The sequence below is a fragment of the Sorex araneus genome, chromosome 2 (assembly GCF_027595985.1).
Source record: "Sorex araneus isolate mSorAra2 chromosome 2, mSorAra2.pri, whole genome shotgun sequence".
NCBI lineage: Eukaryota > Metazoa > Chordata > Mammalia > Eulipotyphla > Soricidae > Sorex > Sorex araneus.
This window is the reverse complement of record NC_073303.1, coordinates 190,488,608-190,506,158: the sequence shown is the minus strand read 5'-3', so window position 1 is coordinate 190,506,158 and position 17,551 is coordinate 190,488,608. Positions and strand designations below refer to the sequence as shown.

Genomic DNA, 17,551 nt, shown 5'->3' with positions numbered 1-17,551 from the left:
CGAGAGGGTCAGAGGAATCGAACACAGGTCGGCTGAATGAAAGGCAAATGCCCTACCGCTGTGCAATAGCTCCAGCCCACCAAAAATAGTAAGAATAATAAATTTACTCTTTAATACCTTATCTGTGAAAACAGTTGGAATTCTCTGTGAAAACAGTGCTGATAGAGAGTGAGTGTGAGTGTTATACCTGTATCGTGGAGGAGTATTGGGGTGAGAAAAGTTTCAACGCTGAGATGTGAAGACACCTGCTGTAGTTATACACCGCTTCCCACCCAGAATGCAAAAGCCTTCAGCATCTTTGGAGCAGTGACCTTAGGGTGATCTTTGGACCCAGAGCTCTCACAGCTCCCTACCTACTTCCTAAATAGCAGGAGGATTTTCTTCACAGTCTTCCACAAGGAAATGGTTCCACCAAACCTCCACTTCCACCTACATCCGTGCAGTTCACCACAATCTTCTTAGGACCATGTACTGGTATCTGATAACTGTATATTCAGAGGGTAGCAACTTGAGTGCCCGGGCACTATAGATCATTTCTGGCCAAACTCTGTGGCTGTGAATGTCTGAACTAAACCTCTGGCATGTGAGACCTTCCCTGTGAATTCTTCACAGGGTACTCTCCTGAGTTCTAGCATGCTCTACAGAATTTCTACATATCTTTCTGCTATTCTTTTGTCAAGTTGAGCAATTCTTTTTTAAATTAAAGAGAGCTGACATACAATATTATATTGAAGTCTGCACCATAATAATTCAATGGTTGTATATATGGCAAACTGTAAATATAGTTAACATCTATCACTATAAATAATTGCGATATTTAAAAAATATATATCCCTTGGTTTGGGGCCACACCCAGAGGTGCTTAGGGCTTCTAGCTCTGTGCTCAGGGATCACTCCTGGCAGTGCTCAGGGGGATCATATGGAATGCCTGGGACTGAACCCAGGTAGGCTGTGTGCAAGGCAAACAACCTACCTTATGTACTATTGTTCCAGCCCAAATCTCTCTTTTTTAAAAAAAAATGAGAACTTTTAAGATCTACTCTCTTGTCAATTTTCAAACATATAATTTTTATCAATTATAGTCACTGTGTTGCATATTACTTCCCTAGTAGTTATTTATTTTGTAATAGAAGTTTCTTCCTTTTTTCCACCATCACTCTTTTCACTTACCACTTGCCACCTGCCATCAGTCCATGTTCTTCATATATGACTTTGCTTGTTATTTTAGATTCCACATGTGACTGCAATCTTAAGATCATAATTGCCATAACTGTTATGTCTGACTTAGTTCTTTGAGTTACGTTGCTCAGTATAAAGCCCTCCAAGTCTTGCAAATCATGTGTTACAAATGAAAAAAATGTTTTTTTGTTGCTGAATTGTGTACAGAAATACATGGATAGCATTTTGTTGATCCACTAATCCTTCAGCAGATATATAAGTTGTTTCCTTGTCTTGAATATTATAACTAGCACTGTAAAGAATTGTTTCTATATAAACTTACTTCATTTAAACTACTGTGGGTTTATACATGCTGGAGGAAGGGGCAGCTAGCATAGAGAAGGGAACACCAGGTAAAGTGTGGTTTGAGGAACTGCACAGGATGGGAGATGCACTCTGAAAATTGAATATAGACCAAACACGATGGCCATGTAGTGCCTCTGTTGCCAAACCACAACACCCAAAAGGAGAGAGAGAGAGAGAACAAGGGGGAATGCCCTACCACAGAGGTGGGGTGGGACAGGGAGGATGGGGTGGGAGGGTGGGATGGATACTGGGAACATTGGTGGAGGGGACTGGGCACTGGTGGAGGGATATAAACAAAATGCAAACATGAAAGTTCACAAGTTTGTAACTGTAACTCATGGTGATTCACTAATAAAAAACTAAATAAAAAATAAACTACTGTGGGTTTAAATGGCCTGGTTTAATCTCTGCATTGTTTGAAACATGAACAAGGATATAAATTAACTTTAGACTTATATCAACGTGCATGTTAGGCCAATTCCACTAAAAGGATTAAAATAATCAAATCATTACTTCAACTCACACCAAGGAAAGGGAATGAATTCAATAAATTGAATTAACATATTAGTATATGAAAAGCAGAAGGTAGAGGGAAAAGAAACAGGAAAGTGAAGCCATAGTTTAAAAAATGTACATACAAAGGAACTGGGAAGACAGCATAAGGATTGAGGTATTTGTCTTGCACTTAGCTGACTCTGGTTTAATCTTCAGCACCTCCAGGAGTGATCCTTGAGTAGAGTCAGAAGTAAGCCAGAGCACAGGTGTGGTTCAAAAACCAAAACAAGAAAAATGAATTTTTAATAAAATAGAATACACACTTACATAGGGATCTAAGGATGGCTCAGTGACAAAAGTGTATGCCTAGCAAACACGAGACCATGCGTCTGATTCCCAATGCTACCCACGTGCTCTGGGCTCTACTCTTTGAGATCACAGTCAATGCAACAGAATATACTAATTCTGGCACGCTGTCAGTTGTAGCAAGAAACACATATATATGTGACACATAGGAAACACCACACTCAAGAGTTGCAGTATAACCACCAAGTGAACCTATGTGATGGATGACCCCAGTAACTACCAGAATAACAAAAAGAAGGAGGGAAACTTGAGGTAATGAAATACATACATACATCGTACATACATACAATCACAGAGTAATTTTATTGAGAGGTTCAAAATTACCAAAGTCAGAAAATCAACTAATTAAAACAAAAATCAACCGAATAACATGTTGAAGAACAGATGCTCAGGTTGAACATTTTTTATTCCATCCTAAACTTCAATTTTTGTAGCTAGAGTGAATCATCAAAAAGATTTGATAATGAAGGGAAAAAGATACACCATACAAATGTTAAGCAAAAGTTTGGCATTGCAAATTTAATTTAATCAGATGAAAAGATCATTAAAGCACAAAGCATTCTTAAGGAAAATTGAAAGTCAAAACAGAAAAATGATTATTCATATATTGATTAGTGCTCAGAGACCACTCCCAGCTAAATGCTCAGTGACTGATCCCAGCAATGCTTGTGGAACCAATTGCTGAATTTTGAACCCTAAGCACACCATATGCAAAGCATGCATTCAATTTTCCTGAGTTATCTCTCAGCCCTGCTTTGATTATTCTTGCAGAAAGAAAATGGAACAATTCACCAACTCAGTTACCATGAGGAAGATACATAATCCTATCCCATGCATCTAGTAATATAGTCTTAAATTCTGCAAAAGAACAAAAGTTGGCAGAATTGTAAAGAGAAACTGATAGCACCCTGTTAATGGCAATGGGAGATTTTAACACCTTCCAGAAATGAACCAAATGTTCGGAGTTATACTCTACAAAGATCCAGAAGACTCACTGTTAAATATGTCATTCAAAAATCCTGCACCAAAAATCAATCAGACTTCACTTTTCTTTCAAGATTATATTTTTATAGAGTTTAACTATGAAGAAAATTTAAATATATACAGAGAAGTTAAGAAAAGTTAAATATATATAGAGAAGTCAAATATGCACAGAGGTCAAGTAATAAAGATTGCCCAAAATATATTTAAAGTAAAATACCAAATGTCTAAGTCTAGTTAAAAAAAAACACTATCTAAATTTAGAAACTGAAATAGAGATATCAGCCCTAAATAAATTATGAATTAAGAGAATATCTGAATGCAAATTATAAAATTATTTTAATTCAGCAGCATCAAAGCACTATATAACATTCTCTGAAATGCAAACTGAAATACTTAGAAGAAAACATATAATCTTAAAAAGATTTAATATGGTTAATCATTCAGATCAGGAAGTATGAAAGTAATAGAGTTTCAAAGAAAGTAGAAGAAAAAAATACTAAAAACGTTTTTTACACCTGCTAATTGGAATGTAAATTAGTAGAACCTTTGCCACATGGTGAAAGAGGCATATTCAATGATTTTTCATTAGTGTTTAGTCATGAGAGAAGACAAATTCAATATACATCCAAAAATATTTCTCCAAGAATAAATATATAAATAAAAATTGTGATCTGTTCATGCAATGGAATGCAGTGTCATGGTTAGGAGGAGAAAGTATTTAATTAAAAAATAAATTCTGAATTTACATATATGAAATAATAATAAGAAATCACTATGATTTATGGGTGTCTGTCCTTAGGAGTATGCAAATATGAATCAGCTAAAGCTAAAACAAGAATTATCTGTGGAGAAATGAGAGGAAAAAGCAATTGTGGAAGAATTTATCATGCTATTTATTTTCTTGACAAATAATCTGAGACAAAAATTCCAAAGTGCATGTGCTATTTTATTCTCGGTGATAGATAGCAGGTTGTTTGAGTAATCTCTTTTGTGCAAAATATAAATTACAAAATATTCGTTAAAGTTAACAGAAAAGAAAAAAGAGTACAGGGAGAAAGAAAAGGAGACAGAAAGGAAGGGTAAAAGAAGAGAGACAGAAGCAGAAAGCAAGGAATTACTGGGGGCAAATAAAGATCTTCAGTTTCCAGGCGTCTGAATCCAACAGAGCTGTGTAAAGTTCACTGACGTCTTTATTTTCCACCAGGCGTTGCTTTGCTTTAGAATACCTTGTAGAACTTTCTGCTGATGAAAGCGAGTTGGGATTTTATAGCTACAAGCCAAATATCTCTGCTTCTACTTTCCTCACCATTAACTTCAGTAGGAACGGTCACATGTTTCGTCTCTGCCATCTTTAACACTGTGAATTCCATTCCACATTTGAATATCTTGATTCCAGTTTCGAGAAAACACTTTTTGATAGCCTTTTATTTGGTGAGGTGGCAGGTTGTATTCAGTGACAAGGAATCACGGCTGGTGGTTCTCAGGGGACTGTATGGGGCTCCAGGGACTGAGCTGGGAATAAGCTGTGTGCAGGGAAAGCCCCTTACTCTCCGGGTCATCTCTCTGATCCTGTGATATTTCATTTTGCGTAATGTCAGCACATATGTAAATTGGAAAAAATAAAATGCTTTCAAAATTAAGGATAGTTTGGGTCATAGCCAGTGATGCACAGGGATTACTCCTGGTTCATGCACTAAGGAATTGCTCCTGGCAGTGCTCAGGGGACCATATGGAAATCGAACCCGGGTTGGCCACATACAAGGCCTACCCGCTGTGCTATCACTACAGCCCAAGAGTTCTTTTCAATGGCCACTATTTCTGGGCACATTTTGGTAAAACTAGGTAAGATGCTTTACTTTATAAGTGTCTTATATATAAAATAACAATTTGAAGTGCTTATGAAGCCATAACACCATAAACATATTTTGGGAATAAATTCAACTTTGTTTATTTGTTTATCACTATACTTTGAATTTTATAATTGCTGTTGCTGCTATTTTCACCAAATAAACTCCTTGAATCTTCAAAAAAAAGTTAAGGATAGTTATCCACCTACATATATACCACATGTATATATGGTATATGGTACAAAGAAGCATGGTTAGGGTATAAGAAATGGCCAAGACAACAGAACCTGAGATTTGAGGATGCCAAAAGGGATAGAAAATGTGTGGGCAATGGGCAGGGGGTGGGTGGGAAGGTACCTTGGTATATTGGTGGTGGGTATGAGGTTGGAAGATTGTGTGTAAGAAACTCCACCATCATAACCGTTCTGTAAATCACAGAGCCTCAATAAAAATGGAAATGAAATATTTACAGTATTTTTTTTCCTTATTGAATCAGAAGCAGGGTTTTAATTTATTTTTATGAAATATGTGGTAGTCATTTGCAAGGAAGTCACACTGAGGTTTTGTTTGTCTTTTGCATTACTTGTTTGGCTATTTGTTCATTCTAAAACAATTGCTGATCTTCCACTATATGCTAGAATTTTTCTGTCATGATAGAAATGTTTTGGATAAATATTCTTTACCCAATATGGTAAAATGGACTTTTTGAGTATGGATATTGCACACTTGAAATGTTACTAGTTCAACTGGAGGACTAAAATGTTGCATTTTATTTCATTTTAATTACTAAACAGATTAAAATGCTGGTGGCAACTGCATTGGACAGCAAAGGGCTAGACACCCTGCCAAGAACGTGACTGGAAACAATTCAGTCGAGATTTTCAACTTCTTATGGGTAAATCAGAGGTAGTGGCAATGAAGGGAGGACGTTAAAAGTTAATTAAACAATTGTGCTTGCTTTGGAAGCACTTAGACTGAAACTGGAACAATATGCAGAAGATTAGCGTGTCTCCTCAAGGATGACACCAAAATGTGTTCCATATTTAAAAAAAAACATTAAACAATTAATACACAGGAAAATGAAGGCGGGTGGTGTGGTCAGAGTACGTTTGCGCTGCAAGTTTAACAAAGCTTCTCCACCAAGGTGACATTTGATCTGAATTCTAAAATGTCAGTCACGTGGGGATGAGAGTGAACCGCCTGTTGGAGTGAAAGATCTAGAGCAGTGAAGATATTGGCGTGGGAGTGGTACCCTGGTGATGGGGTGTGGTGTTGTATACCGAAAGCCATAATTTGTTGGAGTCACTAGGAAGCCTGAGCACAGTTGGGTGTGGCCCAGTTCTCCTCCCCCCCACCCCCACCCCCCAAAAAAAGAATTTGAAGGAGTGCTTTAAAAAGGGAAGAATATCTGTTGGCTGCAAAGTCATGACTGATTGCGGGAATAGTAGGGAATGAGGAAGAGAGCCTGGATAAAATCCTGTAGGACACCAGGGGTCCCTAGGAGTTTGCCCCTGGCTCCTCCCTGAAGTGGAAACCCACGAAAAGCTTTAAATTTGTAAACGGAAATGATTCCATTTATATTTCATTTTAAAAGATCAGACACTGGTAATTGGAAAACAAAGAAGCCAGAGAGAGAAAGCAGAGATGCTACTTGGGAGCAACACAGAAATTTGAGGCTTAAATTTAGATAATGGGGTGGGGATAAAGAGAAGTAGACAGATACAGGAATACACAAAGATTCACTGATGTTGTAGATCAAGACCTCAGGACCGTGGAACAGCTCAGCCCAAACCACGAGTCCTTGAGGTTTCTGCAGCAGAGATCCCTAGGCTGACTGCTTCGTTAACCAGCACCGTTTCCAAAACCGTCCTCTGAAATCTCAGAATGGAAAATCATCGAGCAACGTCAGATTCTGATCCTCTTCCTGGTTACACAATTTTCACTTCTGGCCTATGAAGTGAGGAGCAAGCAATCTCACCTGACTGACTGTGTCCTTTTTTTTTTTAAGGGATGTTTAAAAAATATCTTCCATGGAGGTATTTTTCATAGAGGTTGTACCCTTATGATCTCTTAGGAGCCTACTTATTTCCCAAAGGCGTCACCTCTCAAAAAAAAATTACTTTGAAGATTAGGGATTTGACATGTGACTCCTCAGGAGACCCGGACCTTAAGTTATAAAGAAACACCTCTTGATGCCTATGACCAAGTCTACTTGGGTCTCTGCAAGGTTTAGTGGAAAATAATCTGGGCAGGTTTGGATTGGGAGGTTCCCCCACCCCATCTACCCCAACTCCCACCAGTCTGCTTTGACACACACACACACACACACACACACACATACACACACACACACACACACACACACACACACACACACACACACTGTCCTTCAGTCCCCTCCAGTTCTGCTTCGTTCAATATGCCTGATTGTTCTTCCATTAGGGCCTTCTGTTTTAGGGCAACTAATAAAAGAAAAAAGCAATTTTATAGAAACTGAATGGATGACAGGGTTTCCCACTGTATTTTTCTTTCCGTTGCCAGCCTCTTCAGAGAATTAGGTTTTTCTGATGGAGGCCCTTGAAAGATTAGAAGTAATACCATATTAAAACTGGGTATAATAAGACATAAGGTTAAAAAAAATGAATTCTAGAAGGAATGGACTTGGATAATCCTCGTATGGGACAGTCTATTTCTTCCTTGTAATTCCCTTTATTGACAAGAACATTAGTTTTAGTCTTAATTGTACTCAGAGTTATAATTGGATAGATTATACTTATGGTTCTTAAATCCTGGCTTAACATCTCTTTTATTACTCTGTAGAGTCTCTTCATTACTCTAACATAGAAAACTTTTAACAGTAAACAAAATAAATTTTGAGCAAATATCTGTGAAAATAGGTGACACATCCTAAAGACCAATGAAAATGAGCTTTAGTTTGACCATTATTATGTCTACAATGATCAATCAATACTATTACCTATTTGTACAAATAATTAAAAATTGATCAGACTTTGGGAAACCTCTCTATAAATCTGGAAAAAAAAAAGAAACTGAGAAAATGATTATTCAGCAGAATCTATCATTTTGATATTTTGTCAGTATTTTTAAGGTTCAATTTTCAGAAGAATGTGTTGCATGTTTTAGCTTTACTGTGAGTATTCTTGTTGTCATTATATACTCAAGATTTTTTTTTTGGCACATGTGTTCCCCGAGACCATGTGCTACTTGTGCCCACGTGGCTGAGCACATATGGCACCCGAGCACATGTGTTGCCCACATCTCTCCTCTTGAAATGAGTACTTTAGTTTTTTTATATTTGATGCTGGGATGTGTGTAGAGGCTCTCTCTGCCTCTGAAGAATCCCATTCTCTTTTCTTGAGCATCTCTCTCTCTTTTTTCTCTTTCTCACTCACTTTCTCTCCCTCCTCCGCCTTCCTAAAAGCTTCTAAATAAATCTGTTTTACTTCAAATTTTTTTTTGTTTTAGCATCTTTTTATCTTCATCAATCAATGCATCAATAGAATTTCCAACGAGAAAATAAAGTCTTTTTTAGTATAGTTAAACTTGCCCTCGGTACGCTCTATTCCCACTATTTCAAATTGACTTTCAAAGGACCCTTGTGAACTATCAGAGTGTCATCATGATCTACATTGTGTTGCAGAATAAATTAGGTCGTTACTTGGGAAGATACATGATCCTAGAATGCAAATCACTATATATATTTCATTAGCTTGAAAAATGTATCATATGCCAATAAGCATATGCATACTGTTCATAGAAGAATGTATTTTTAGACTCAAGTAACCACATTGACTTTGGAAAATGGCATAAAACAAAGAGTCATAGTCTACCTCTATATGTCAACTTCTTCCATTTTAAATAATCACTTTGTTAGAAAGAATTCCTACTACCAGTATTACATTAACTGGAAAATAATCTATTTAGGAAAAAACAAGTAAGGGAAAAAGAGAACCTACTATGGGAGAATGGTCTGTGGAGAGGATCCAAGAAAACAAAATTATATTCCTTATTCTTTAGAACTTAGTATTTTTAAGCAGCCCTCCTGAATAATATCAAAAGGCACTTTGGGGATTTCATGAAGTTTATAGTGCACATACAAGTGTTATTTCAGATCAGGTATAGTACTATGTGAATATTATAGGTTTTAAAAATGGGTTTTATGAGATAATAACTGTTTCTGAATAAAAAGATTGGAGAAGTTACTACTGAGGTGGTAACATTAAACATCACTATGACTAGGACACAAAGGTTAATTACAAGACTTTAAGTAGCCTAATAGGACTAAATAAAATAAAATAAGTAAATAAATTTTAACTTTTTTTATTAAACATTCAAAGCCAGAAATCCAAAGCAAGAACCTGGAACTACTAGGATTTCTCTTTTCTGTTGTTGTTTTTCTTGTTTGGTTTTTTTTTGGGGGGGCCACACTTGGTAGTGGCTTATTCCTGGGTCTACAATCAGATTACCTCTGATGGGCTCTGGAGACCATATGGGGTGCTGGGGATCAAAACTGGGTTGGCCATATGAAAGCCAAATGCCCTACCCATGTGCTATCTCTTCAGATCCCAGAACTATCAATATTTTCTTAAAGCACATCATGTGCCTACTAACTGGCAGGAAACAATATTCATATATTTTGAGTCCAATGGTCCAGCAATAGAAAATAAAGACCTATTAAGGAATAGTTAGAGAAAATATGGCTTTCAGAGGACGATGGTGTGGGGAAAGGGTGTAAAGATTCCTGCTGTTAACACATACTATGTTGAACTGCAAAAACAGAAGGAGGAGGAGGAGGAGGAGGAGGAGGAAGAGGAGGAGGAGGAGGAGGAGGGGGAGGAGGAGGAGGAGGGGAAGGAGAGGTGGAGGAGGAAAAGAAGAAGAAGAAATAAAGACACCTCATTTATAATTTTTTCATTTTTGTCATTTAAAAATATTTATTGAAGAAATGTGAAATACTTATTGAAGAACAATTGAAGAGCAGAAGCTTGGTTTAGGGAGACTTAGGCCTGCCTTTAAATCTCAGCTTCACTAGTTACTTGTAATCTCTCTAAACTGCAGCTTAGTTATTTGTAAAATGGGGATAATTCAGCTTCCCCACAGAGCTCCTGTGCATATTAGCACAAAATCTTAGCGCACATCTTCATGCGTGGTCAGTGCTCATGAGAAATTAGTTCCATCTTAATCTGTCCCTTGTGGGGTCTGTTGTGTTTTTTCCTCGCTCCCCTTGTCTTTCCTGAAAGCTAGAACTTCTTTATAGCTTATATAACCCTTTCTGCCCTGTACATCTTAAAATAAAATCTGCAGATTCACTCATGGGTGAGGTTTGTCTGAACCTGTGGAGAGTGGCTGTGAGCATGGTGGTGATTGAGTTCTGGAGGTTTCTGAATGCTAGAGCCCGGCAAGCTACCGAGAGTATCTCGCTCGCATGGCAGAGCCTGGCAAGCTACCCATGGAGTACTCAATATGCCAAAAACAGTAGCAACAAGTCTCACAATGGAGACGTTACTGATGCTCACTCAAGCAAATCGATGAACAAGATGAGCAACCGGATGACAGTGACAGTCACATGGCTCAGTTAGGGTGAAGAAGGGAACTCACCTGCCCCCTCCTGGTTGTCCCCGATGAGACAGCCTGGTATACAGAACTTGTGACTGAAATCTCCAGGCTCCTGTGTAATGAGGAATGGGCACCCTCTCCCCCAACTCCCTGTGTTTTTGGTACTTGGCAGTCATGTCCAGGAACTGCCTCAGGCGCCATATAAACTCATTAATAGCCATGATCCAGAGACTCAGAAATAAATCTCATGGAAGAGAGCAACATAGAACAATACGCCACAGAGATGTCTCCAGTCCCCACACCAGGCTGTCTAATCCAGGTCAACATGGGGGGTGGGTAAATTCCCCTCCCTGCCGCAACAGAGTCCCAGCAGCCAAAAACCTCCAGAATTCAATCGCTGCCTTGCTCACGGCTGCTCTTCACAGGCTCAGATGAGTCTCACCCATGAATCAATCTACTGTATAATCGTATTTTAAAATTTATACCACTGATGTACCAAGAGTAGCACATCACATTTAATGGGGTTTAAAGTAGAAGGCAACCAATCTCGGGGGATATAATATATATATATATATATGAGAAGCTGCCCCAAAAGCCTCATTCCTCTCAGAGAGCCCGGCAAGCTACCAAGAGTATCCCGCCCACATGGCAAAGCCTGGCCAGCTACCCTTGGAGTACTTGATATGCCCAAAACAGTAACAACAATGGCCCTCATTCCCCTGATCCTGGAAGAGCCCCCAATACCCATTGGCTTACATTGGAATGCAACAGGGACGAATAAAGATGTTACTGGCACCCACTCCAGCAAATTGATGAACAACGGATGACAGTGACACAATGATATGTATATATATATATATATATAAAAGCACAAAGGAAACATTTTTAGTAAATTATTCATAACAGCTAATACAAAATAAATTATTTTGGTTTTGCTTTAGGGGCAGAGAGCTTGGGGTTTGGGGTGGAAACATTCAAAATAAGGTGGTAGGAAGGTGTAATGGTGATGGTGTTATTGTTTGGATATTAAATGTAATAAATTATTACAAATTACTTTATAAAAATTAAATTAAATTAAATTAATAAAATACAATCTAAGCATGAGCAATTTATGGAGCTTCTCTTCAATATCTAGAAATCAGTTTACCTCACTGCCTTGGTTGTTAGTGGCGATTTCCTTCTTCTCCTTTCCTCTGAAATATCTGGATTCTGTCACCATCTCAGTGGTTCAATATCTTGATGGTGACTTCTCTCTTCTCTTGCCTATGTCCACATCCTCTCCTTTTTACCCTTTCTGGTTTTGGTTGACTCTCTTGCCTGTAACTCCAGTCTGATCAGTGTGGTCTTGCTACTTAGAGTAAATGCTGCTGATGTTGTTTAAGCATGATTGGTTTTCAGCAAAGCAGCCACTTCTGAATTCTGAGCCCTGGTATTCTGCCCTTTAATGTTCATAGTGAGCGCATAGTTACACACTTTTACGTCTTTCATATCTACCCTCACCCTCGGCAGCTTTATTAGAATTCTGCCATTTTTGTCCCCTACCACTGAATCTCTTCTGGACCTTGCAACCAAAGAAAAATATGATCTCATATATTCCTGGCTAGTTCCTTCATCCACAGAGATCTGTATCAGCCGCGTCTATGTCCACACAATTGTATAATAGAGATGGGAAAATGAGAAAAATGCCAAATGCCTAGGTACCATGCAAGGCTGAATCTGATAATAGTGTCTGAAAAGGTCAAAACATGATACTAACTCATAAAAGCAAAGAATCACATTAGACCTTTATTCTCTGAACTTCCATATTGAAAAGAGCATGTAAGCACCCAGATACGGTGTCAACAGACAGAGAAAGAATACCAGCTAGAACAGAGAAGCAACACAGTGGAGCAGAGAGGCGGCTCAAGGAGGACTGGGGAGGGACAGGAGAGAGACACCATAGCAAGGCACTTGAGGCAAGTGCCTTGAACAAGGTGAACTCAAGTTCCCTCCCCCAGCACTGCATTCGGTCTCCTGAGTGTGCCAGGAATTATCCCAAAGCACAGAACCAGGAGTCAGCCCTGAGTCCTTCTAGATGTGACTTGAAAACAATAGCCCCCCTCCCCCGCAAAAAAAAAAAAAGTACAAAAAAAGTCCTATATGGACTGGAGCCATAGCACAGTGGGTAGGGCGTTTGGTTTGCATGCAGCCGACCCAGTTCAATTCTTCCATCCCTCTCGGAGAGCCCAGCAAGCTACTGAGAGTATCCCACCCATGGCAGAGCCTGGCAAGCTACCCATGGCAAATTCTATATGCCAAAAACAGTAACAAGAAGTCTCACGATGGAGACGTTACTGGTGCCTGCTCGAGCACACACATCAATGAACAATGGGATGACAGTGCTAATGTGTGTGTGTGTGTGTGTGTATAAGAAAGAGTAACAAGAGTATACATAGCTAACAAGTGTGTACATAGAATATAGGAAAACTAGGGAGAAGCCAGACAAAGCCAGACAAGCTTAAAGGGCAACGTAAGGAGAAAATGTTTTGCTTGATGACAATTTGAGATCCCACAGTGATATACAACACAGGCTGCACACCACTCAACTTTGGAATGTCTCTCTCTTCTATACTGAGTTCAACAAGGTTTTTCTATTTTAATCTCACCTTATATTTTTTGTCTTTGAGGGCAAGGGTCTATATTGTAGCTACTAAAATTGTTTTTATAGCCCCTCCCCCCAATTACAGAAAATGTTTATGCCAATGGATGTATATGTGTTTTAATAAATATTTATTGACAGTGCTATTTTAACTTCACAGAATATTAGTTTTGATTGTCTTTAAGCATAAAAAGATGTACAAAGCTACACCTCTAAATGTCTACACCTTTAGACATGTCACCATAACTACCAATAAAAAATGTGTAAAAAACTTAAATATTAGGCTATGCAAAAAAAGATAGCAGACCAGAATAGGCCCTCAAGTTGTCATTTTTTGCCCACAATATAGACTCAATGTGGATAATAGTCTTGAAACTTTATGACACAGGGATCATAGTGGGAAGCCATTATGGTATTTAGTATAAATAAGAAAGTTATTATCAAGTCAGAATAATAAACAGATTATTGAGAAGAGTGATAGAACAGTGGGTAGGGAGTTTGCCTTGCACACAGTTGACCCAGGTTCGATTTCCCCGACCTCTCAGAGAGCCTGGCAAGCTACTGAGAGTATCCTGCTTCCAGGGCAGAGCCTGGCAAACTACCCATGGCATATTTGATATGCCAAAAACAGTAACACCAAGTCTCACAATGGAGACATTACTGGTGCCTGCTCGAGCAAATCGATAACAAGGGATGACAGTGTTACAATGACAGCGCTATTGAGAAGAGAGATATGAGATAGGACATACCTGGGCTTCTGCCTCAGATCAAGTTCTATATGTGTACGTCTGTGTGTGTATGTGTATGTGTGCACTATTTTGAACACGATTGAACTGACATGTAAGACTGACATTTGACCTGAGCTCTCTCTTTTTTCATAGCAATTTTTTCTACACTATCTATTCCGAAACATCTAACAATGTATGATTATCAACTTGACTCTGGTCAGCTATTTGAATTTCTTTTATGAAAGAGAATAGCAGAAGTGTCTGAATAGAATAACAGGAGAGAAGTAATTACTCTCAAGGCTGTAATCTGGGGTGTTGAAAAAAAAAATCCAAATCCCGTACCGAGGTAATGGTTTAACTTGTCAGCAAAGAAGCATTCCCGTAAGGGTAACCTGGTCCTATTTTTATAACAACAAATCATAAAATTCACTGGTTTTGTTGCCTTCCATTTTAAAAGCCCTCTCTTGGGAAGGTTTCAGAAATCTTGGTTCAGTGAACTCCTGCTTCAGAAAGCTTTATATCATTGTTGATACACTGTCTGTATTCCAGCGTGTGGCAGAAATCTCTATTTGTGGCTAGCATTATTGTCTCTGCTTCTTTTGTTCACCACAGTAGAGATATGGAGGCCCATGACTAGGCAGAAAAATCCATGATTAGGTTCAAAGAGAAGCTTCTCATCTAGGTTTTTGTAGCGGACACCCTACAGTATAGGTTGTCCAGCCCAGTCTAACCTAGTTCCTTTTTATTCTCATATTTTGGATCATCAGTCTATGATTTTTAACTAACGGTAAAGGTGTTGCTAACACCTATATAGATCTATTTACTAGCACCAAAGTGTATTTTCTGAATTAGAGTAATAGAGGCAAAGGCTCTTTAATATTAGAGACACATTTATATCAGACTCAGATATGCATATTGAGTGAGCTTTCTCATAGATAATAAATGCCATCCCCACAGGACTTTTTACAGCCAAGATTATTTTAAAATTTATATGGATTTTATAGCCAAACACTTGAAGGAAGCACATGACACAACTTGAAACAATTTACAATTCCTTTAAAATTGTAGCAATGGGGGGCTGGAGCAATAGCACAGCAGGTAGGACATTTGCCTTGTACATGGCCAACCTGGGTTCGATTCCCAGCATCCCAAATGGTCCCCCGAGCACTGCCAGGAGTAATTGCTGAGTGCAGAGCCAGGAATAACCCCTGAGCATCCCTGGTGTGACCCCCCCACCCTGAGTGCAGAGCCAGGAATAACCCCTGAGCATCACCTGGTGTGACCCCCCCACCCCCTAAAAAACTGTACCAGTGGAGGGATAGGAACATATGCCAATGAATCAGAATATTGAACTGAAAACTTACCTGAAAAAGAAATACCTATTTGTGAAGTAGGATCCATAGTAGGATCAATAGTAGGATCCACTTTTATGAGTATTTCATTAAATATGTTTAAAATATTGGAATTTTAATTTATAGGACTTTTTTGAATATAGAAAATAATCTTATTAACATTCACATCATTAGTCTTAAATGACTATTAGTTACTTTGCAAAATAATAGTATACTATATTCTAAAGTAATAAGTATTCTTTGAACTCTGACAAACTCAGTAATTAAATCTTATTAATAATGTATTAAAGGTCTTTTATACATTCTAATAAGATTTGCTAATCACTGAGTACAGTAATCACTAAGTGCACTATTGTACTTAATCCTAAATATACATCAAACTATTAAACATATGGTTAACTATTGTACATTTACTTGTCCAGGAAAATGGCTTTCAGCAACAGAGACTATTCCACAAGCTCAGAATATTGGATTCATTTATTCCTGCAGGCAAAGATAACACGAAAAGTGTCTTCAGAGCCTACAAACTTATGTTGTGGGTAATTTTTAATGTCTGCATTTTATCTGAATTTCCAACATTTTCTTTCGGCTCTGTATTTAGAAAATGTGTTGATGCTCACACATAAACAGCGCCTTATTTCAATGCTCAGGCACCACAGCTGTTAATCCAGCAGGTCTGGAAATGGTGCCATTCCCTCGGGTTCTAACGATGATATAACATTATCAATATTGATGCATCATAGAAAGACAAGTTGTAGTTGTAACAAATCAAATTTTCCATACAACTGCATGGATATACTTTCACGTGAGCAATAATCTAAATTTGATCATTTTTTTTACACACATCTGAGTTGCAGACTTTTCTGATTAAAAACTGAACATGTAGTATTTCCCCTATTTTATAAGTGAACCCCAGCAGGGTTAAATAAATTTCTTGGAGTCTCCCGAGAAGTGGGTTCATTTCGGTCGTATGTGAACCTGTGGAGTCCCAATCCTTTGCTCATCCCATTGTATCTGAAGGTGCATCTGTGGAACATTACTCCAAAGCTGGCCACTGTGGCAATCTCAGGATAATATTCAGGATGATATTCAGGTCCTTCTGTCACTTAGAACCAATCCTTCTTTTACCCTGTGGTATGATGGAACTATCTCTTACTATTGGGCCATGAGCAAAAATAATGTGAGGTGTAGATTAGGTAAAGGTATCTAAAGGACTTCATAAACTCTCCTTCTCCTTTGGTGACAAGCATGCAGACAGAAAGGAGACAGTGGAGTCATAGATGCAAAGTGGAGTCATAGATGCAAAGAACAGAGATGCAAATAATTTAATTTAATAAATTATTAAATCTCAAGAAGGAATCCTATCCTGCAGTCACCTGACTTAAGAGGAAATCAGCTTTCTCAGATAAATCACTGAGATATCATATTTTATATACACATGATATGTTATACATTTGTACAATGGATGTTGTTATTACAATACAGTCCTGGCTTTCAGATGTTTTGACTCATAAATAAATCTCATCACATCAATACTTGTGCTTTGAACTCAGTGAAATTATCTTGATAATCACACTTCTATTTAATGTTCTTAGTGATACCATAGGCTACAGTGTACTAGTTTAAAAAAAACTCATAAATATATCAAAGAAATCCTTGCATCCTGGTACACTAAGTGTGGTGGGTGGTAATGTAAATTGATGTCACATCCAGTGAAAATGGATGGAGTATTCCATTAAAAATGAAAAGAGAAAGATTGTATATAATTCAGTGGTACCACTCCTAGGTAGTTATCTGAAAGATACAGAACTACTAATTCAAAAAACTGTTTGCATCCATAAACTCATAGATACCATTATCAATAGCCAAAATAAGGAGTCAATGTAAATGTCTGTTGATAGGTGACTGAATAAGGAAGCTGTGGTATATACATATTCAATGGATTATTACTCTATCATTTCATTAAAAAAAGATGAAATCATGTATTTAGGATAAAATGAACAGAATTTGTGATGATTGCTATGTGAAGTAAAATATAAT

At 38.0% G+C, this 17,551-nt stretch overlaps 1 protein-coding gene and 1 pseudogene across 2 annotated transcripts in view; both read left to right on the top strand.

Moving 5' to 3' along the window:
• The window catches only part of CYYR1 (cysteine and tyrosine rich 1), a 120,854-nt gene that overhangs the window by 50,960 nt on the left and 52,343 nt on the right, over positions 1-17,551 (top strand). The window lies entirely within an intron of this gene.
• LOC129402918 (U6 spliceosomal RNA) lies at positions 6,167-6,263 on the top strand (annotated as a pseudogene).